The sequence below is a fragment of the Drosophila arizonae genome, chromosome X, assembly GCF_054131065.1.
Source record: "Drosophila arizonae isolate 15081-1271.41 chromosome X, UAZ_ARI_1.0, whole genome shotgun sequence".
Taxonomy (NCBI): domain Eukaryota; kingdom Metazoa; phylum Arthropoda; class Insecta; order Diptera; family Drosophilidae; genus Drosophila; species Drosophila arizonae.
This window is the reverse complement of record NC_142927.1, coordinates 34,808,167-34,831,467: the sequence shown is the minus strand read 5'-3', so window position 1 is coordinate 34,831,467 and position 23,301 is coordinate 34,808,167. Positions and strand designations below refer to the sequence as shown.

The window sequence follows — 23,301 nt, the reverse complement described above, 5'->3', positions numbered from 1 at the left end:
GTGTGTGTTCGTGTTTCTTGTGTAAGCTGAAAGACGTGAAAAATTATTGAAATAGCTAACACTCCAAGGGTTCAAGGGATCTCGTAGTCGAGCAGTCTCGACTAGAGCTTTCTTACTTGTTTATATCTGCTGATACTACATGTTCCCAGCGTCGTTCAACGCACTGATTGCATTTTGCACATCAAATTCTAACTGATTAACCTCTTCGTCAAACATTTTGTTTGACACATATTTATTTTTTAGCTCCTGAACTAGTTTTGAAACTTTATTCCATAAAAATTTAATTTTGTTCCTTCGAATATCGAAGATTCCTACGTTTCCTTTTGCTTTTCCTACTAAATATAGTTTTAGCTGTTCGACTTTGCTTTCAAACTCTACTTTTTCTTCCGAGCTTTTGTGAACTGTAACTGCTCTAACCTGCTTCACATCTTCTTTATCTTCTTCTTTCTCAGCCCTCATCATTTCTAATTTCAAATCTTTTATGCTTTTCATTGCTTTATCAAATTCCTTATTGTTAAAGTATGCATGGTCTATTACCCCTACGTTTAACAATAAGGTATGATTATTTTCTAACTCTTCCTTTATTTTATTTAGCTCTCCTAAAATTTCGTTCGGTGGCCTAATTTCTTCAGATGAGTCTAATTTTTTCAATCTGGACACTAAGTCCGATTGCATTTTCAAAAGCTTTATAACTTTTTCTGACAGCATTTTTTCGTATTTATTAAAAAAAATAAAATTAAACTACGACTTATCTTTATCTTATCCGCGCTGTCCTCCTGTTGATCCAGTCTTCTCTGAAGGGGGCGCCTGAAGATTTTGGTGAGATTCGTCTTCCCATTGGCCACTGACGGTTTTGATGAGTCACTCTCTTTCGTCGTATTTTGCTGTTTATTGATGTAGTTTTACTGTCTCTCTTTTGAGATAGAGAACAGAAACCCTTTGGTAGTATTCTGCCTCTCCGCACTTTTCGCGAGATAACAGAATCACTTCGACTTTTTGTTTTTCTCTCTCCGCACTTCACACGAGAGAACCGAACTCTTCGGATTTTTATACCCTGAACCCATTGAAAATGGGAAATCAGGGTATAATGGTTTTGTTGAAATGTATGTAACAGGCAGAAGGAGGCGTGGCAGACCCCACAAAGTATATATATTCTTGATCAGGGTGACGAGCTGAGTTGATTTGGCCCTGTCCGTCTGTCTGTCTGTCCGTCTGTCCGTCTGTCCGTCTGTCCGTATGTTTGAACGCGTCGATTTCCGAAGATATAAGAGCCAGAGACTTCAAATTTTTTGTAAAATGTTCGTAATTACAGCGCGGATATCGAGTTTATCATTAAAATTCGATAACTCATCCCGATCTTTTTTTATCGATAAAAAACCTTATCGAAAACCAGTTCTAAAATTATATCTTCTACACCTTTATTGCTAGAGTCTCCAAATTTTTTATATATGCTTATATGCAATTTATACAATTTCGGTTTTTGTTAAAATTTACCCCCCACCTCTAAATTCACCCCCTCACCCTCACTTTTGTAAAACGCGTATTTCAAATACTAGAGACTTGTGCTTTGGCAATTACATGCATATTCATGTTATAATCATAATCTGAAAGTTTCATGAAGATCGTACGTCCACAAAAAATGTTATTAAACAATTAAGTTCTCATAGTAAGCGCACACTGCAGCCCATGCGTGTTTATGCGTGGTTGCTTGTGTGTGTATGTGTTTGTGTATGTGTGTAAGTTTCTTGTGTAAGCTGAAAGACGCGAAAAATTATTGAAATAGCTAGCACTCCAAGGGTTCAGGGGATCTCGTAGTCGAGCAGTCTCGACTAGAGCTTTCTTACTTGTTTATTTTATTTTGTCTGATCCACTTTTTGGGAATGCAGACCCACCAGCACTACAAATTTTCTTATTTAAATTTGAGCACCACTTTTCAGTCTATATATGTATATACTCTGTCCCTTACGACTGGCGGGGGAAAACAGAGTAATATACTATATTTTGTCCTAAGCTGAGTTTTTTTTTTAAACTATCGGCATTAAGACGCTGGTTCCTTTCTCTGTGTCTCTTACCACGGGTGGGGGAAAACACAGAGAACGTCGAAAGTCCAAAATGTTAGAGCGTTAAATGAAACAACTCCACATTTGCCGAATTCAAGATTGAAACTGAACTGTTTATTGCTTAAAAGCCTAGTTCTTATATACCTAACAGAGACTCTTAAAACTACTTCCAGTCACTGGAAAGGTGCATTTCCTCATACAAACAAGTGCACAGATGTTTACTCAAGTATCCCTTTTTTAGATCGCTGGGCCCAGGCTCACGTTACATTTAACTAAGGGGTGATATATTTATTACTTTGTGTCGGATAACGCGCAGGTTATCGAGTATTGTCTCTATTTTTATACCCTGAACCCATTTTCAATGGGAAATCAGGGTATAATGGTTTTGTTGAAATGTATGTAACAGGCAGAAGGAGGCGTGGCAGACCCCACAAAGTATATATATTCTTGATCAGGGCGACGAGCTGAGTTGATTTGGCCCTGTCCGTCTGTCTGTCCGTCTGTCCGTCCGTCCGTCTGTCCGTATGTATGAGCGCGTCGATTTCAGAAGATATAAGAGCTAGAGACTTCAATTTTTTTTTTAAATGTCAGTAACTACAGCGCGCATATCAAGTTTATCATTAAAAATCGATAACTCATCCCGATGAGCCGATACGACTCCCTCTACAATGTTGACGCCCTGGCAGGTGGCTCACCTATTGTGAACAGAAGTGCCGTATGATCGCTGCCTGTATAGCTATCGCAATGGCTCCATGTTGCTCCCCGAAAGAGGGATGAAGTGACAAAAGTAATGTCGATAACAGACCCGTATCCCGCCCGACTGAAGGTGTACTCATGGCCAGTGTTGAGCAGTGCAACATCTAGTGTCGCGAAGATCTTCAGTAGGATACGACCTCTGGCATTTGTCGTGGGGCTACCCCATTCTAGCGCCTAGGAGTTAAAATCTCCAGCTATAATGGCCTTCCGACCCCTAACATCCTCGGCAAGCTCGTCGAGCACCGTCGTGAATTCACTGAGCTGCATGCTGGGGGCCAGATAGCAACTGTAAAGCCATAAGCTACCATATCGGCCACGTACGAACCCATTGAATGACTTAACATTCGAAAGTACGTTCGTTGAGTTGCCGCATACTCACAACGCAGCTTTGCCATTAACGTCTGTTGACCATGTCCTAGGGCAGCTGGTTATACAGTGGTGAGGCTCACTGAGAAAAGCTACGTCTATACATTTTTCCCTAATGGTCTGCTCTAGAAGATCTTGGGCAGCAACACAATGATTTAAGTTAAGCTGCAAAAACCTTAACATTTCATTTTACGAGCAGCTTCACGGTAAGATGGGCACTTGAAGCTGCCTGCTGAATGGTCCGTCTGCTTTTCAACTTTCCGGATGCAGAGGCTACATTTTGGTTGCTTGGTGCATGCTTTTGCACTGTGACCCATCTCTCCACACCTGAAACAGGCGCCCTTTAGGTCACAGTCGCTGCGACAGTTTGCTGCCATATGACCGTAATCGAGGCACTTGAAACAGCGTTTAGGCTGCTCCACGGCTCGGATACGGCAAACTACCCATCCTATTCTAATTTTGGACAGCTCGAGCAGAGTTTTAGCTTTCCCAATTGGAAGAGCAACCGTAGCTCTTTGCTGTCCACCAAAAGCTGGCCGAAGCGATTTGATAGCCTCAATGGGGAGTGAGCTATCCTTGAACTCCCCCCTAATTGCCTCCAAGATCTCCTCTTTGGTCGCTAACTCATCTAGATCGCGAATCTCAACTTGCGCCGATTCGGTAAGTGTTTTAACTACCGCTCGGTCACCCAAGGCCTTGCCTACAGCTTCGTGCAGAGCCTCAGCGCTATGCTCCGGCTTCCTACTCAGTTGCAATAAAAGGTCCCCCTTAGCTGTCTTCCTAATACCTTGAACGTCGTTGCTCAGATGCTTCAAATTTGGGTCGCTTTTAACTACACGAAGCATGTCCGCATAGCTGCAACCCCCTACGCCTGAAATCGCAATCGCGTCAGTCCTGGGACGTTTTTGCATAGGCTTTCGCCCTTTGACGACTGTCCAGCTGCTCTGGTTTGTCTATCGAGCGGCCTGGTTTGAAGTTTCAGTTTCAGCTGTAGCCCGTAGAGCCATTGGTTCTTTTGGGTTCGCTGCACTTCTATTGGGCCTCGGCTTTTTTGAGGGAGTTTTCCTCTGTTCGGAGGCAACTTCCCTCGACCGCTTGGGAGTATTGCTACCTACTGTAGCACTAATGCTCGCTGCCTTAACGTTTTCGCCTACTTTTTTGAGTGGCGTGGTCTGCACCTCACAGTTTTTAACCGAACGCTTGCAGAACGCTTCGGCCGTCTTGTGAAGGCTGACCAGCCTAGCCAGCTCCTCTCTCATTAAGGCATTTATATGCCGCTGACCCCCAAATAAGGCAGAAAACCCCTCTAGTGTAGCTCCTATTTGAGCTAACGCTTCTTTTAGTGACTTGGGTGCCTGGCACTCAGCCACTGGAGCCTGGTTAGAAGTCGACGGCTGCGCCAACGCCCTCTGTTGTTGCTGCGGCGATCGCTGCAACGAGGAACGACGCGCAAAAGCTTGCAGCTCGTCCTCCATCATGGCATCCATTTCTGCTCCGACTACCACGGCGTGAAGCCTGAAGTGGGCAATGGCTACTAATATAATCTGAGTTTACAACCCGCAGTAACTTAAACTCAACTTGACTACAGCGAGAGCCCGAAAGTATGCACTACTTTTAATAACCGCTACTTCACTCCAGCAGCTAGGTTGCTGTCTTTGCTAAGGCTTACCAACTCGCCAACGTTAGTGAGCAGCTGATTGCCCGATGCAATTTCCAGCACTACTAACAGCTGTTAGAGTGAATGCACCTGATTTTTCTTATTGCGCAAGTGTGACGCCTAAAGTAACAAAATTTACGCGCCCACAAAAGACAAGGAAAGGAAAGAAGCCCTGACGCCAAAACACTGACGCTATCGCCCCCCCCTCTCTTGCACCACCGAATTATACCGCTTGGGAATTCCACGAACCGCCGCGCAGTAAGTCTCTGGTAGTTTTTTTGAGGACGCTGGGTACGCCGCGCCCACAGCAAACACGTTGACTTCAGTTCTTTCCACTTTCACAGGGGAAAACACAGTTCAAGCTATTGTCTACGATGGATCACGATGACATGGACCGCACTCCGTGAAAGCGCGTGCGTGTGTGGGTGTGGGTGTGCGCGTGTTTCTTGTGTAAGCTGAAAGACGCGAAAAATTATTGAAATAGCTATTACTCCAAGGGTTCAGGGGATCTCGTAGTCGAGTAGTCTCGACTAGAGCTTTCTTACTTGTTTATATTCGTTTATTGAAAATCTTTATAATACAAGTTGCAAGTTGCGTGGTGGCTAGGATAGTGCGATATGCTTGCGGGACGGCCGTAAAGCATTGCTTCGCAAGCGCTGTGCGCTACCTTAGCCTAGGACAGCCGTCTTCTCATTCGCTCGACTCTGCGGAGCTCCATCATCACTGTGGCCGCGAAGGTGCTTGTTAGTTCCCAAGCTTCCTCCGATTCCAGCATGGCGTTGACTAAGTTGTCCGCTCTGATGGAGCGGCCCACTGCCTCTTCCAGACGACGCCTCTCCTCCAGGAACCGTCCACATTCGAAAAGAATGTGGTTGGCGTCTTCCACATGCCCTCGCTCGCACCAGGGGCACTCGTCAGATTCCTCGTGGCCAAAGCGCTTCAAATAGCTCCGAAAGCATCCATGTCCCGAGAGGATCTGCGTAAGGTAGAAGTTTACCTCGCCGTGCTTGTGGTTGACCCATGGTTCAAGCTCCGGGATGAGCTTTTGTGTCCACCGCCCTTTAGCTGAGCTATTCCAGTTTCTATGCCATCGTGCAATGCTGTTCGCCCTGATAGCGTTGAGTCGCGCAGGCGCGTGCGTGCTCCACGGCTTCGGCGACCAAGTACTCCAATGGTACCATACCAGCTATGACGAGCGCCGCGTCATCGGAGATAGTCCTGAAAGCGCAGTTGACTCTGATTGCGCTCAGTCTGTAGATCGCGCAAATTCCCCGGCTGTAGCTCGGCGTTGCCATCGCTCTTGCCCATATTGGCGCAGCATAGAGGATGACGGACCTAATGACGCTCATTAGAAGGAGACGTCGTTGCTGTTTAGGTCCCCGCGTGTTAAGCATGATTCTCGAGAGAGCTCTACAAGAATCAGCTGCCTTTTTATGCACATATTCCAAGTGCTCGCGGAAAGTTAATCTTGTGTCTATCATGACACCAAGATACTTTAAAGCCCTCTTTGACGCAATGGTAACGCTGCCGATCTTTATGTTGGCAGTTTCCACTCTTTTGCGACTGCTGACTAGGACAACTTCAGTTTTGTGTGCCGCTAGCTCGAGCCCAGCTCCAGTCAACCAGCTTCGTATGCGATTGATACTTTCGCTGCACATATCCTCTGTATCTTTGAGTTCCTTTCCTATGGCTACGACAGCTACATCATCAGCAAAGCCAATGGTGTGCGCACCTGCTGGTAGTTCCAAGCGCAGTACGTCGTCGTGCATGATATTCCATACGAGAGGCCCCAGCACAGAGCCTTGGGGTACTCCAGCTGACACTGTATGAGTTTGGGGACCCTCACTCGTATTGTATACCAGTGTTCTTCCTCTGAACTAACTCTTTATTGTTTCTTTAAGATATTTAGGGCTATTATATTGTGACAGCGCATTCAGTATCATATCCCAACTAGCTGTATTGAAGGCATTCTTTACGTCCAGCGTCGCAATAATGCAGTACTGCTTCGTCCCATGCTTCCATCTTGTGCCATGAATGGCGGAAGTGGCCAGACCAACAACTTTGTTTAGCGCATCCGTTGTTGACCGGGCCTTCCGGAATCCAAATTGATTTGGTGATAGGCCTCCGGCGCTAGTAATCGCAGTCTCCAGTCTAGAGCAGATCAATTTCTCAAACACCTTTCCCATGGTGTCTAAGAGACAGCTCGGTCTGTATGAAGATGGCTCATCTGGTGGTTTGCCAGCCTTGGGTAGCAAAACCAGGTTCTGGGCTTTCCATTTTGCCGGGAACGTCTCTTGAATTAGACATTCGTTGAATAATTCAGCGAACGTACTAGGGTGCAAGGCGAGGGCTAGCTTTAGCGCACGATTTGGGATCCCGTCCGGCCCTGGAGCAGTGTTGGTTCTAAGACCCCGGAGAGGTACTATGATTTCTTCCTCTGTGACTAAAACAATTTCAGTGTTCGTTGGGCCCTGATCAGCAGACTCGGACCCAGGGGCGTGAATGGAGCTTAAACGTTTTGGAAAGAGTGTTTCCACAATCGATTTAAGCTCCAGACGATCCGTAGGCTGCACCTGTCTACCTGCGTATAGTCTTTTAACTACTATCTTATATGCCCTGCCCCAAGGGTCATATTCGGCTGAGTCGCACAACTCTAAAAAGCATTCTCTTTTGCTTGCCCGAATGGCCCTCTTCAGCTGTCTTCTGGCTGCCTGGTAAGCTAATTGTTTCTCAAAAAACGTAGACCTACCGCGAGCCCGTTGGTAGCTTCTTCTCGCCTGGATGCATTTGCGACGAATGTCACCTATTTGTACATTCCACCAATATGTAGGCTTTGCCATGAACGTCTGTTGACCATGTCCTAGGGCAGCTGGTTATACAGTGGTGAGGCTCACTGAGAAATGCTACGTCTATACATTTTTCCCTTATGGTCTGTTCTAGAAGATCTTGGGCAGCAACACAAAGACTTAAGTTAAGCTGAGGAACCTTAATCATTCATTCATTTTACGAGCAGCCTCGCGGTAGGATGGGCACTTGAAGCTGCCTGCTGAGTGGTCCGTCTGCTTTTCACCTTTCCGGATGCAGAGGCTACATTTTGGTGGCTTGGTGCATGCTTTTGCACTGTGACCCATCTCTCCACACCTGAAACAGGCGCCCTTAAGTCACAGTCGCTGCGACAGTTTGCTGCCATATGACCGTAATCGAGGCACTTGAAACAGCGTTTAGGCTGTTCCACGGCTCGGATACGGCATACAACCCATCCTATTCTAATTTTGGACAGCTCGAGCAGAGTTTTAGCTTTCCCAATTGGAAGAGCAACCGTAGCTCTTTGCTGTCCACCAAAAGCTGGCCGAAGCGATTTGATAGACTTAATGGGGAGTGAGCTATCCTTGAACTCCACCCTAATTGCCTCCAAGATCTCCTCTTTGGTCGCTAACTCATCTAGGTCCCGAATCTCAACTTGCGCCGATTCGGTAAGTGTTTTAACTACCGCTCGGTCACCCAAGGCCTTGCCTACAGCTTCGTGAAGAGCCTCAGCGCTATGCTCCGGCTTCCTACTAAGTTGCAACAAGAAGTCCCCCTTAGCTGTCTTCCTAATACCTTGGACGTCGCCGCTCAGATGCTTCAAATTTGGGTCGCTTTTAACTACACGAAGCATGTCCGCATAGCTGCAACCCCCTACGCCTGAAATCGCAATCGCGTCAGTCCTGGGACGTTTTTGCATAGGCTTTCGCCCTTTGACGACTGTCCAGCTGCTCTGGTTTGTCTATCGAGCGGCCTGGTTTGAAGTTTCAGTTTCAGCTGTAGCCCGTAGAGCCATTGGTTCTTTTGGGTTCGCTGCACTTCTATTGGGCCTCGGCTTTTTTGAGGGAGTTTTCCTCTGTTCGGAGGCAACTTCCCTCGACCGCTTGGGAGTATTGCTACCTACTGTAGCACTAATGCTCGCTGCCTTAACGTTTTCGCCTACTTTTTTGAGTGGCGTGGTCTGCACCTCACAGTTTTTAACCGAACGCTTGCAGAACGCTTCGGCCGTCTTGTGAAGGCTGACCAGCCTAGCCAGCTCCTCTCTCATTAAGGCATTTATATGCCGCTGACCCCCAAATAAGGCAGAAAACCCCTCTAGTGTAGCTCCTATTTGAGCTAACGCTTCTTTTAGTGACTTGGGTGCCTGGCACTCAGCCACTGGAGCCTGGTTAGAAGTCGACGGCTGCGCCAACGCCCTCTGTTGTTGCTGCGGCGATCGCTGCAACGAGGAACGACGCGCAAAAGCTTGCAGCTCGTCCTCCATCATGGCATCCATTTCTGCTCCGACTACCACGGCGTGAAGCCTGAAGTGGGCAATGGCTACTAATATAATCTGAGTTTACAACCCGCAGTAACTTAAACTCAACTTGACTACAGCGAGAGCCCGAAAGTATGCACTACTTTTAATAACCGCTACTTCACTCCAGCAGCTAGGTTGCTGTCTTTGCTAAGGCTTACCAACTCGCCAACGTTAGTGAGCAGCTGATTGCCCGATGCAATTTCCAGCACTACTAACAGCTGTTAGAGTGAATGCACCTGATTTTTCTTATTGCGCAAGTGTGACGCCTAAAGTAACAAAATTTACGCGCCCACAAAAGACAAGGAAAGGAAAGAAGCCCTGACGCCAAAACACTGACGCTATCGCCCCCCCTCTCTTGCACCACCGAATTATACCGCTTGGGAATTCCACGAACCGCCGCGCAGTAAGTCTCTGGTAGTTTTTTTGAGGACGCCGGGTACGCCTCGCCCACAGCAATCACGTTGACTTCAGTTCTTTCCACTTTCACAGGGGAAAACACAGTTCAAGCTATACTTGTTTATATTCGTTTATTGAAAATCTTTATAATACAAGTTGCAAGTTGCGTGGTGGCTAGGATAGTGCGCTATGCTTGCGGGACGGCCGTAAAGCATTGCTTCGCAAGCGCTGTGCGCTACCTTAGCCTAGGACAGCCGTCTTCTCATTCGCTCGACTCTGCGGAGCTCCATCATCACTGTGGCCGCGAAGGTGCTTGTTAGTTCCCAAGCTTCCTCCGATTCCAGCATGGCGTTGACTAAGTTGTCCGCTCTGATGGAGCGGCCCACTGCCTCTTCCAGACGACGCCTCTCCTCCAGGAACCGTCCACATTCGAAAAGAATGTGGTTGGCGTCTTCCACATGCCCTCGCTCGCACCAGGGGCACTCGTCAGATTCCTCGTGGCCAAAGCGCTTCAAATAGCTCCGAAAGCATCCATGTCCCGAGAGGATCTGCGTAAGGTAGAAGTTTACCTCGCCGTGCTTGTGGTTGACCCATGGTTCAAGCTCCGGGATGAGCTTTTGTGTCCACCGCCCTTTAGCTGAGCTATTCCAGTTTCTATGCCATCGTGCAATGCTGTTCGCCCTGATAGCGTTGAGTCGCGCAGGCGCGTGCGTGCTCCACGGCTTCGGCGACCAAGTACTCCAATGGTACCATACCAGCTATGACGAGCGCCGCGTCATCGGAGATAGTCCTGAAAGCGCAGTTGACTCTGATTGCGCTCAGTCTGTAGATCGCGCAAATTCCCCGGCTGTAGCTCGGCGTTGCCATCGCTCTTGCCCATATTGGCGCAGCATAGAGGATGACGGACCTAATGACGCTCATTAGAAGGAGACGTCGTTGCTGTTTAGGTCCCCGCGTGTTAAGCATGATTCTCGAGAGAGCTCTACAAGAATCAGCTGCCTTTTTATGCACATATTCCAAGTGCTCGCGGAAAGTTAATCTTGTGTCTATCATGACACCAAGATACTTTAAAGCCCTCTTTGACGCAATGGTAACGCTGCCGATCTTTATGTTGGCAGTTTCCACTCTTTTGCGACTGCTGACTAGGACAACTTCAGTTTTGTGTGCCGCTAGCTCGAGCCCAGCTCCAGTCAACCAGCTTCGTATGCGATTGATACTTTCGCTGCACATATCCTCTGTATCTTTGAGTTCCTTTCCTATGGCTACGACAGCTACATCATCAGCAAAGCCAATGGTGTGCGCACCTGCTGGTAGTTCCAAGCGCAGTACGTCGTCGTGCATGATATTCCATACGAGAGGCCCCAGCACAGAGCCTTGGGGTACTCCAGCTGACACTGTATGAGTTTGGGGACCCTCACTCGTATTGTATACCAGTGTTCTTCCTCTGAACTAACTCTTTATTGTTTCTTTAAGATATTTAGGGCTATTATATTGTGACAGCGCATTCAGTATCATATCCCAACTAGCTGTATTGAAGGCATTCTTTACGTCCAGCGTCGCAATAATGCAGTACTGCTTCGTCCCATGCTTCCATCTTGTGCCATGAATGGCGGAAGTGGCCAGACCAACAACTTTGTTTAGCGCATCCGTTGTTGACCGGGCCTTCCGGAATCCAAATTGATTTGGTGATAGGCCTCCGGCGCTAGTAATCGCAGTCTCCAGTCTAGAGCAGATCAATTTCTCAAACACCTTTCCCATGGTGTCTAAGAGACAGCTCGGTCTGTATGAAGATGGCTCATCTGGTGGTTTGCCAGCCTTGGGTAGCAACACCAGGTTCTGGGCTTTCCATTTTGCCGGGAACGTCTCTTGAATTAGACATTCGTTGAATAATTCAGCGAACGTACTAGGGTGCAAGGCGAGGGCTAGCTTTAGCGCACGATTTGGGATCCCGTCCGGCCCTGGAGCAGTGTTGGTTCTAAGACCCCGGAGAGGTACTATGATTTCTTCCTCTGTGACTAAAACAATTTCAGTGTTCGTTGGGCCCTGATCAGCAGACTCGGACCCAGGGGCGTGAATGGAGCTTAAACGTTTTGGAAAGAGTGTTTCCACAATCGATTTAAGCTCCAGACGATCCCTAGGCTGCACCTGTTTACCTGCGTATAGTCTTTTAACTACTATCTTATATGCCCTGCCCCAAGGGTCATATTCGGCTGAGTCGCACAACTCTAAAAAGCATTCTCTTTTGCTTGCCCGAATGGCCCTCTTCAGCTGTCTTCTGGCTGCCTGGTAAGCTAATTGTTTCTCAAAAAACGTAGACCTACCGCGAGCCCGTTGGTAGCTTCTTCTCGCCTGGATGCATTTGCGACGAATGTCACCTATTTGTACATTCCACCAATATGTAGGCTTTGCCATGAACGTCTGTTGACCATGTCCTAGGGCAGCTGGTTATACAGTGGTGAGGCTCACTGAGAAATGCTACGTCTATACATTTTTCCCTTATGGTCTGTTCTAGAAGATCTTGGGCAGCAACACAATGACTTAAGTTAAGCTGAGGAACCTTAATCATTCATTCATTTTACGAGCAGCCTCGCGGTAGGATGGGCACTTGAAGCTGCCTGCTGAGTGGTCCGTCTGCTTTTCACCTTTCCGGATGCAGAGGCTACATTTTGGTGGCTTGGTGCATGCTTTTGCACTGTGACCCATCTCTCCACACCTGAAACAGGCGCCCTTTAGGTCACAGTCGCTGCGACAGTTTGCTGCCATATGACCGTAATCGAGGCACTTGAAACAGCGTTTAGGCTGTTCCACGGCTCGGATACGGCATACAACCCATCCTATTCTAATTTTGGACAGCTCGAGCAGAGTTTTAGCTTTCCCAATTGGAAGAGCAACCGTAGCTCTTTGCTGTCCACCAAAAGCTGGCCGAAGCGATTTGATAGCCTTAATGGGGAGTGAGCTATCCTTCAACTCCACCCTAATTGCCTCCAAGATCTCCTTTTTGGTCGCTAACTCATCTAGGTCCCGAATCTCAACTTGAGCCGATTCGGTAAGTGTTTTAACTACCGCTCGGTCACCCAAGGCCTTGCCTACAGCTTCGTGAAGAGCCTCAGCGCTATGCTCCGGCTTCCTACTAAGTTGCAACAAGAAGTCCCCCTTAGCTGTCTTCCTAATACCTTGGACGTCGCCGCTCAGATGCTTCAAATTTGGGTCGCTCTTCACTACGCGAAGCATGTCCTCATAGCTGCAACCACCTACACCTGAAACCGCGATGGCGTCACTTCTGGAACGTTTTTGCAGCGGCTTGCGTCCCTTAACAACCGTCCAGCTGTTCGAACTCGTCTGTCGACCTGCCTGATTGGTTTTATCAGCTGCAGCCCGTAGAGCCATTGGGTCTATTGGGTTTGCTGCGCTTTTATTGTGCCTCGGTTTTTTCGAGGGAGTTTTTTTCTGTTCAGTGGCAACTTCTCTCGACTGCTTGGGCGTATTACTACCTGCTGTAGCACTAACGCTCGCTGTTTTAGCCTTCTCAGCTACTTTCTTGACCAGCGTGGTCTGCACCTCGCAGTCTTTGACCGTTCGGTTGCAGAACGCTTCGGACGTCTTGTGAAGGCTGACCAGCCTAGCCAGCTCCTCTCTTATTAGTGCATTTATATGTCGCTGCCCCCCAAATAGGGCAGACAAACCCTCTAGCGTAACTCCTATTTGAGCTAACGCTTCTTTTAAAGACTTGGGTGCCTGGCACTCAGCCGCTGGAGACTGATTACAAGTTGACGGCTGCGGCAACGCCCTCTGTTGTTGCTGCGGCGATCGCTGCAACGAGGAACGACGCGCAAAAGCTTGCAGCTCGTCCTCCATCATGGCCTCCATATTGCTCCGACTACCACGGCGTGAAGCCTGTAGTGGGCACTACCTACTAATATAATTTGAGTTTAGAGACCGCAGTAACTTAAACTCAACTTAACTACAGCGAGAGCCCGAAAGTATGCACTACTTTTAATACCTGCTACCTCACACCAGCAGCTAGGTTGCTGTCTTTGCTGAGACTTAGCAACTCACCAAAGTTAGTGAGCAGCTGATTGTCCGCTGCAATTTCCAGCACTTCTAACAGCTGTTAGAGTGAATGCACCTGATTTTTTATAATTTGCACAAATGTGACGCCTAATGTGACAAATCTTTTCGCGCTTAAAAAAAGAAAGGGAAAGAGGAAGGCCCTGATGCCAAAAACAGTGACGCTATTGCCCCCCTCTCTTGCACCACCGGATTGTACCACTGGGGTACTCCGCGAGACCGCCGCGAAGTAAGTCTTTGATAGATTTTTTGCCGTCGCTGGGTGCGTCGCGCCCACAGCAACCACGTTGTCTACAGTTCTTTCCACTTTCACAGGGAAAACACAGATCAAGCTATTGTCCACGATGGATCACGATGACGTCGACCGTACTCCACGAAAACGCAACTCGAACTGTGTATGTGTTTGTGTATGTGAGTGTATGTGTTTGTGTATGTGTATGTATATGTTTGTGTATGTGTGTGTGTATGTGAGTGTGTGTATGCGTTTGTGTCTTGTAACGAGTTACATTATCAAGCGCAGATGGTAGAATAGGAGGATTAGAGCAGTGCACGCGCTGGATCCGGCCAATGGGTCATCGGGAGAAGGGAAGGGGTAAGAAGAGGGGAACTGCGACTCCTAGCGCTGCCAAGATATATTTATTAATAAAAATCGCGTGCAAACGATTATCTTCGGCCACTTGCTTAGAAGAGAGAAAAGAAGAGGAGAGAGATAGAACAGATTTAGACACACACAAACATACCTGTCCAAGCTGGGTCCCGCTGCGCAAGCAAATATGTGCCTGCTCAGCGAAAGTTGGCCTTGATATTAAGGCGACCGACCGTGCCCACCCTACCTTGATCGCTGGCTACCTGCCTATATTGTCAGCGACCCCATTCCCAGCTAGGAGAGCTAAAAACCTATAGAAACGCGCCGCATGGCCCCAAAATAATTAAACTTAATTAAACTTCATTAGATTTAATATAAACAAAATAATTATACATATGTAACTTGTTGTTTTGGGCAGAAGGCATAAGAGAATATAAACAAACGATAAGAAAGCTTTTGGAGAGCTTTTTCTCTCAGCCTTAGATCAGCTGATCGAAATGAAGATAGTGGAATGGTGATAGGAAGATTAGTGATTATGCATTATGCTTTTTTTTTTTGTTATTTATGCAGCGGGTGATATTAACGCTGACAGTAAATAATAAAAATAAATATGCAATTGATAAATAATAAGGCTTCACTTACAGTGGTATCCCGCGATGAAAGCGCTTCCATTTCGGTGTGACTGCAAGATGTGCTAAAAAATGTATATGTGACTAACAAAAAAAATATAATGCATAACAACAAAATAAGATAACAAAAGCGATTAATAAAAAGAAATAGATTACGATAACTAATAAGAATTTTTCATTGGGGAGGGAAGGTGGAGGTTATGGGTACTTAAGGGCTATTGCTTCATGTATATTATTATCTTATATTATTTTTCTATATAATTATTATTTAGTTCACGTTGAATGCAATCGAAAAAAAAACAGCGCAAAAAGATGAACTCGGTGCCGCTAGTATAAATTAATAAATTAATATTCGCAACAGTTGGCCAGATGGCTGGGCATCTTTTAAATCAAGTGGTGATGCTTGGTGTGCAGCAGTAAGTCCGTGCAGAGGCGTGGCAGGTGCGAAGACATATAATGCAATGCTTATATGTAATTGCGCGCAGCTGCAGCTATTCAAATAGCGCGATGCGAATGTTTAGTTGTGCGCAGATGCAGTAATCCAGACAGCGCAATGCGAGTTATTTAGTGTGCGCGCTGCAGACTTAATTGCAAGCTGGCAAAAAAAATTAAATTTTTGACTGGGTGCCAAACCTGCAAAGAGGTTTGTGCGAAATGATTTTACACATATATACTGACTTACTGAAATGCCACTATTTTCTTCTTACCGATTTAAATAGTTTGGCACTTGCACAAGAAAAAAAATTATACTTTCAATTTAATATATTTTCTTCAATTCTCGAATTAATTTTTCACCACTTCACAGAGAAATTTTTATACAACCTTTTTAGTCGGTGGTTGAGATGCGAAAGAAAGAGGAAATATGGCCGATCCCATGAAGCGACAAGTCATCGCTTGGGAACAGTTTTTTATGGCCTGGCTGAGAATGACAATTTCTCCTGTTATTACTGGAGATTCGGGATTGCCACATCCGTGATCTCGTTCAACTATGCTAAGCCACTATGCTAAGCTAAACCACTCAGCGCACTGCCTACTTTTAGGCTGTTTCTTTTTTCCCTCTATTCCAGCGCCACTACAAGACCCCCCGACCAAAATCACACTATAGGGTGATTCGCGCTGGACTCTGCGATTATTGTTTTAGGTCTTTTGCATGGTATTTACCAATCAAGCGACCCTGCAAATCTTCAATTTCGTAATAACTATTGCCAAGTTTTTTCTTAATTCTTGCCTTTACGAAGTTCGGAGCTAGTTTCGCATTAAAACCCTGTACAAAATTACTTTGTTGAAAATTACGCCTGTAAACTTCTTGACCTACCACAAACGAAACATCACGACAGCGCATATTATAGATATTCTCGTTTCGATTACGTTGTTGTTGCATGCAATCCTTTGCCCTGTCGCGTATAAGATCAAATGAATCTTCACGATTAAATCGAATAGCGCGATCTTCTAAGAAGTTTAAATTACGTAGCAGTTTGTACGTGGATGCATTGGTCACCATATTTTGGCCAAAGGCGATTCGATAAGGGCTAGTGCCGATAACCGAATGCACGTCTGAACGCAGAGCGCAACAGATAGAGCTTAGATGAGCGTCCCAATCTTTTTGGTCAGGTGCAATATATGACTTTATTGCTGCTATCACCGATCGGTTGACTCGCTCCGAAGCATTTGCTTGTGGGGAATAAACGGCCGTATATGTATGGTTAACACCATACTTTTGTAATAATACGTTGAACAACTGAGACTTGAACTGTACACCGTTGTCAGAGACTATAGTTTCAGGAACTCCGAAGCAATGAAACAAGTCCTGCTCTAAATAGTCTGTGATGGCGTCGGCAGTCAAATTTTTTACGGGTTTCAAAAGGGAAATTCGACATATGGTCTAAAGCAACAAAGACTCCTATATTCCCGGTGCGACTTCGCGGATATGGACCTAGAAAGTCAATATAAAGTTTTTGGAGCACGCGTTGCGTTGAGCCCGATTTTCCTAAGGGTGGACGTAGTGTGTAATTTGGGTGCTTGTTGCACTTACAACTCTCGCAATTATTAACGAATTTTTTTACATCTACTACCATTTTCGGCCAATAAAGATAGCGGCGCAGCTTATCTAGCATCTTGTTTATGCCTGGGTGAGAAGCTAGTGGAGGCTCGTGGGCCTTCTTAAGGACTTCTGGAACCAGCGATTGGGGAACCCAAAGTTTCCAACACAAATCATCGGCTACTTTCTCACCCGACGCGTGATCGGCTCTCCGATATATATAATCGTCAACTACCTTTACATCTGGTGATCTAGATTGATTGGCTAATATTTTGGCTTTGAGATTCTAGATAGTCAGATGTCTTAAAATGAACCGAGTCGAGATCCACTAGACAATCGGCTGAAATTGCAGACACATCTTCTGTGTACACTCGTGATAAAGCATCTGGTACAATGTTTTGACTGCCTTTTCTATGGACTATTTTAAAATCAAAACCCTGAAGTTTTAAAGCCCACCTTGCTAACCGAGAACTCAAGTCAGTTTGAGACATGAGCCATTTTAGAGAAGCATGATCTGTGACTACAGAAAATTCTTGTCCTTCAACATAAGCTCTAAAGTTTTTTATCGCTAAAATAGCTGCCAGACATTCTTTTTCCGTTACGGAATAATTCCTTTGACAACGGTTAAGTTTACGAGACATAAAAGCCACCGGTACCTCTTCATTATTGTCTGTTACCTGAGCTAACACAGCACCAACACCTGTATGGCTGGCATCGCAGTGTATAGAGAATGGCCTGTCAAAATTTGGACTATGCAAAACTGGAGCCGTACTAAGCTTCTCCTTGAGTTCTTCGAACGCTTTTTGAGCTGATTCACCCCATACAAATTTTTGTCTATGTTTCAACGTGTCTGTTATAGGGGATGCAATGGTGGCATAGTTCTGAATAAATTTATTGTACCATCCCGTCATACCTAAAAGCCGCCTAACTTGTTTGACTGACCTCGGGACTGGGAATTCTGTAATAGATACAATTTTATCTGGGTCTGTGCTAACTGTGCCATTGCCAATCACATGACCTAAATATTTGCACCTCTTTGAGACAGAAATTACTTTTCTCAATATTGATGGTCAAACCTGCTGTTTTTATGTGACTTGCCAACTCTTTTAGGACATTTAGATGCCGTTCGAATGTATCTGAAACTACCAACAAGTTATCTAAATAGATAAAAACTTCACGACGCAGATTAGTGGGTATTATTCTATCCATCAACTTCGACATTGTCTGTGGAGCATTACAAAGCCCAAAAGGCATAACCGTGTATTGATACAACGGCCTACCAGGTACGCTAAATGCGGTTTTATCGCGTGACTTCGGCTCTAGTGGAATTTGCCAGAAAGCATCTTTTAAATCTAAGCTGGTTATGAATTCAGCTTTTGGTAGCCTACTAAGAATACCCTCAATGAACGGCATAGGATATGCATCCTTAACGGTAACCGCATTAACACGCCTGCTATCTAAACACAAACGAACCTATCCTGGTTTGCGAACTAACACAAGTGGAGAAGACCAAACGCTTTGTGACTCCTCTATCACGCCTAATTTAAGCATTCTGTCCAGCTCTTCATACATTAACTTTTCTACTGCTGGTGAAACTGGATAATGACGTTGCCTAATTGGAGCGGCTCCGGCGACATTAATCTCATGCGAAAGAAGAGTTGTTCGTCCCAAGCCCAGTTTAGCAAAAGAAGGGAACATGTTAACGTGTTGCAGCAGCAATTGATGCTGCGTGACTGTAAGTGGTTTTAGGTTGCGATCTTCTAAAGAGGACAAATTATTAACTGTGGGCACCACCTCCAGCGGAAGAAGATTAAATTGGGTCCAAAAGTCTATCCCTAAATATAAATCTTGAGATAAGGAGGGTACTATATAAAATGTCAACATTCTAGTTTCATTTTTAAATTTGATTTCTGTAGTGATTTTGCCTATTATATTCTGCGCCTTGCCATCTGCAGTACGTACAGATGAATTCAGAGGCTTAAATACAATATTTGAATTAAGAACATGATTACAAAATTCACCACCAATACAGCTTATGGAAGCTCCTGTGTCCATTAGGCCAGTAATACTCTTTCCTAATAAACTAACATTTGCATATGGCCTAATATCTTGAGCGTTTGCTATCACAGCCAACATTAGCTGCTTCTGCTCTATCTTATGACGTTTTTTTGCTGAGATGCGACGTAGTTGAGAGCGAGATTTGGAGCTTATTTGTGTGTGTATTGTTTCGGAATGGGCATCATAAAGTTGTGACGGTCGTAATTGGGTCGTTGGTATAGTCAACGGATTGAAAATCTATGTGTTGGTTGATGTCGACTTCATTTGTTTGCGTGCACTGGTCGACGGTGCACGGGCTGACAAGTTTTTTGAATGCTTGTTGCATTTCATGCACGAAGGCTTATACGTGTCGGGTTTGCCACAACCATAACAAAATACTCGACGTTCCGCTGTACAATCTTGGTACCTGTGCCCTGTCGCATTACAGTTCCAGCACAGTAAATTTACTGCTGATACTTCTGGACTGTCTACGTCCTCATCCGAAGACTCGCGCTCTATTGCCATTCCATTTACTGAGCGACGTGGCATAGGTATAGGATGCGGCCTATTAACTAATGGCTTGCCAATCGTTTGCAAGAAAATTTCGCGCGTGCGCACCAAATGGCGTAGCTGAGCAACTCTTTCAATTCTCTCATAAAGAAGTTCATGCTGAATTTCAGGGAGCAAATTATTACGGAGAATTTGGAGTAGAGATAACTCACGCAAGGGACTCGAAAGTTTGTCCGCAAGTGATACGATGGCCTCATGGAACTCATCGAAGGGTTCGCCTATCTTTTGCTTACGCCTATCGATAGCAGCTCGGATATGAAGGTCAGTTCTATCATCATTAAATTGCTCTCTAAGTGCAAAACAAAGTTCTTGCCAGCGAATCCCAGGCACACTTTTGTGATAGCGCCAAAAACCAATCACTCGCACTACCATCAAAGAGGTTGCTAACGTATCTAGACAACAGCTCAAAATTGCCTTCTAGAGTCTGATGCGTAAGAGCTTCAGTTCGATAAATGAAATCTTCTACTGACAAGGCCGTTTTGCCATTGAAACGTACCTTCCAATTTGAAATAATTTGGCTGATGCGATCTGGTCGCAAATCCGTTCCTAATGACGTGAATCTATTGTTTGAATGGGTTCCAGATATAGTTGAGGCTGGTTGAAACTCTTGTTGGCCGAGATTGCTGGTATTATCTTGCACTGGCAGTATGGGACTGCGACTTGTATGCGGCTCTGCGGATGATGAAAGCAGTTTCTGGAAGCCACTCTCTATCACCTGCGACAACGTCTCACTTTGCCTCAAAGAAATCTGAGCTATCAACTCGGTTTGCCGAAGTGAAGCGGCAGAAATGGCGTCAGCTATCATTGTAGCCAAGTCTGGAGTAAGTGTGGGCGCCACTGAAGGAACCAAGACTGGTGACGAGATATCACCTTCAGACATATTGGAGGTTGCTGTCTTTCTTGCCTGAGATCTAGTTTTGGTTGCTGCATTCGACCCTGATGGCTTATCCATTGAAGATTCTGTGCTGACGGCAACACTCTGTAAACGCAACGACTGTTTACAAACTGGACAAACTGTCTTATTGGCTATCTTAGTGTTAAAACACGATTGATGAAAGGTATGGCCACAACTTGTTTTAAATAGCTGGCTTTCGTTAATAATAGATTCTGTACAAATAAAACAGTTTATGATAGGCTCGTCAGGCCGGGATAAATTTTCGCTACTACGCGTTAAAGGCATTTTCTAATCGATATAAATAATAACTAGATAGCAAGCAGATGACAAGTAATTCAAAAAAACTTAACTGACTACTAATAAGTAGGAATATACAGCATTACTTAATAACTCCCAATAGAAAACAAAAAAAAATAGCAAAAAAAATAATAATAAAATCAAACAAAAATAAACTCGCAAAACGGTAACTGCAAAAAAAAAAAATAAAGCCAATAAGTAAACCAAATCCAAAAGAATAATTCAATTACATACGATTTTGGGGTACCATGCGAACACATCCAATAGACAAAGTTAGCCAGGTACATAGGTGCTATGAAAGTAGAAAATTTTAGTAAAGAGAATAACACGAAACAGAAGCAAAAATGACATAAACTATATTCATGACTAAAATTATAGTCATTAAGGCGGCGATACCACAAATTCGTTGCGCGGAGGATAATAGATCGTGTCCATTGAAACCCACATCCAGCTACAAGAATATGTAATATTAGGTACGCACGTTCCTTTTAATAAACTGGAATGCATTATTGCTTTTGCATGCACTTTGCTAAAGTGGACCGAGACACATCGAAGAGATAAAACAAATCAGCTGATAATGACTTGCATCGATTGTTGTCGGGGCTGCCGGACTAATCGGGCCCCACGTTGGGCGCCAAAATAAATATATGCTTTTAAAATTAATGCTGTAACGAGTTACATTATCAAGCGCAGATGGTAGAATAGGAGGATTAGAGCAGTGCACGCGCTGGATCCGGCCAATGGGTCATCGGGAGAAGGGAAGGGGTAAGAAGAGGGGAACTGCGACTCCTAGCGCTGCCAAGATATATTTATTAATAAAAATCGCGTGCAAACGATTATCTTCGGCCACTTGCTTAGAAGAGAGAAAAAAAGAGAGAGAGAGAGATAGAGATAAAACAGATTTAGACACACACAAACATACCTGTCCAAGCTGGGTCTCGCTGCGCAAGCAAATATGTGCCTGCTCAGCGAAAGTCGGCCTTTGATATTAAGGCGACCGACCGTGCCCACCCTACCTTGATCGCTGGCTACCTGCATATATTGTCAGCGACCCCATTCCCAGCTAGGAGAGCTAAAAACCTATAGAAACGCGCCGCATGGCCCCAAACTAATTAAACTTAATTAAACTTCATTAGATTTAATATAAACAAAATAATTATACATATGTAACTTGTTGTTTTGGGCATAAGAGAATATAAACAAACGATAAGAAAGCTTTTGGAGAGCTTTTTCTCTCAGCCTTAGATCAGCTGATCGAAATGAAGATAGTGGAATGGTGATAGGAAGATTAGTGATTATGCATTATGCTTTTTTTTTTGTTATTTATGCAGCGGGTGATATTAACGCTGACAGTAAATAATAAAAATAAATATGCAAATTGATAAATGATAAGGCTTCACTTACAGTGGTATCCCGCGATGAAAGCGCTTCCATTTCGGTGTGGCTGCAAGATGTGCTAAAAAATGTATATGTGACTAACAAAAAAAAATATAATGCATAACAACAAAATAAGATAACAAAAGCGATTAATAAAAAGAAATAGATTACGATAACTAATAAGAATTTTTCATTGGGGAGGGAAGGTGGAGGTTATGGATACTTAAGGGCTATTGCTTCATGTATATTATTATCTTATATTATTATACCCTGAACCCATTTTCAATGGGAAATCAGGGTATAATGGTTTTGTTGAAATGTATGTAACAGGCAGAAGGAGGCGTGGCAGACCCCACAAAGTATATATATTCTTGATCAGGGTGACGAGCTGAGTTGATTTGGCCCTGTCCGTCTGTCTGTCTGTCCGTCTGTCCGTCTGTCCGTATGTTTCAACGCGTCGATTTCCGAAGATATAAAAGCTAGAGACTTCAAATTTTTTGTAAAATGTTCGTAATTACAGCGCGGATATCGAGTTTATCATTAAAATTCGATAACTCATCCCGATCTTTTTTTATCGATGAAAAACCTTATCGAAAACCAGTTATAAAATTATATCTTCTACACCTTTATTGCTAGAGTCTCCAAATTTTTAATGTATGCTTATATGCAATTTATACAATTTCGGTTTTTGTTAAAATTTACCCCCCACCTCTAAATTCACCCCCTCACCCTCACTTTTGTAAAACGCGTATTTCAAATACTAGAGACTTGTGCTTTGGCAATTACATGCATATTCATGTTATAATCATAATCTGAAAGTTTCATGAAGATCGTACGTCCACAAAAGAAGTTATTAAACAATTAAGTTCTCATAGTAAGCGCACACTGCAGCCCATGCGTGTTTATGCGTGGGTGCTTGTGTGTGTATGTGTTTGTGTATGTGTGTGTGTTTCTTGTGTAAGCTGAAAGACGCGAAAAATTATTGAAATAGCTAGCACTCCAAGGGTTCAGGGGATCTCGTAGTCGAGCAGTCTCGACTAGAGCTTTCTTACTTGTTCTATATAATTATTATTTAGTTCACGATGAATGCAATCGAAAAAAAAAAGCGCAAAAAGATTAACTCGGTGCCACTAGTATAAATTAATAAATTAATATTCGCAACAGTTGGCCAGATGGCAGGGCATCTTTTAAATCAAGTGGTGATGCTTGGTGTGCAGCAGTAAGTCCGTGCAGAGGCGTGGCAGG

At 44.7% G+C, this 23,301-nt stretch overlaps 1 pseudogene across 1 annotated transcript in view; it reads right to left on the bottom strand.

Annotated features, from left to right (window-relative positions):
- The window catches only part of LOC149268255 (uncharacterized), a 61,931-nt pseudogene extending 39,636 nt beyond the window's left edge, over nucleotides 1–22,295 (bottom strand). The window contains exons 1-2 of the transcript XR_016271280.1: nucleotides 15,550–22,295; nucleotides 14,856–15,475 (exon numbers count right to left, since the gene is read on the bottom strand). The product of XR_016271280.1 is annotated as an uncharacterized LOC149268255 (transcript). The remainder of the gene's footprint in view (nucleotides 1–14,855; nucleotides 15,476–15,549) is intronic.
- Between the last annotated feature and the right edge of the window lie 1,006 nt (nucleotides 22,296–23,301).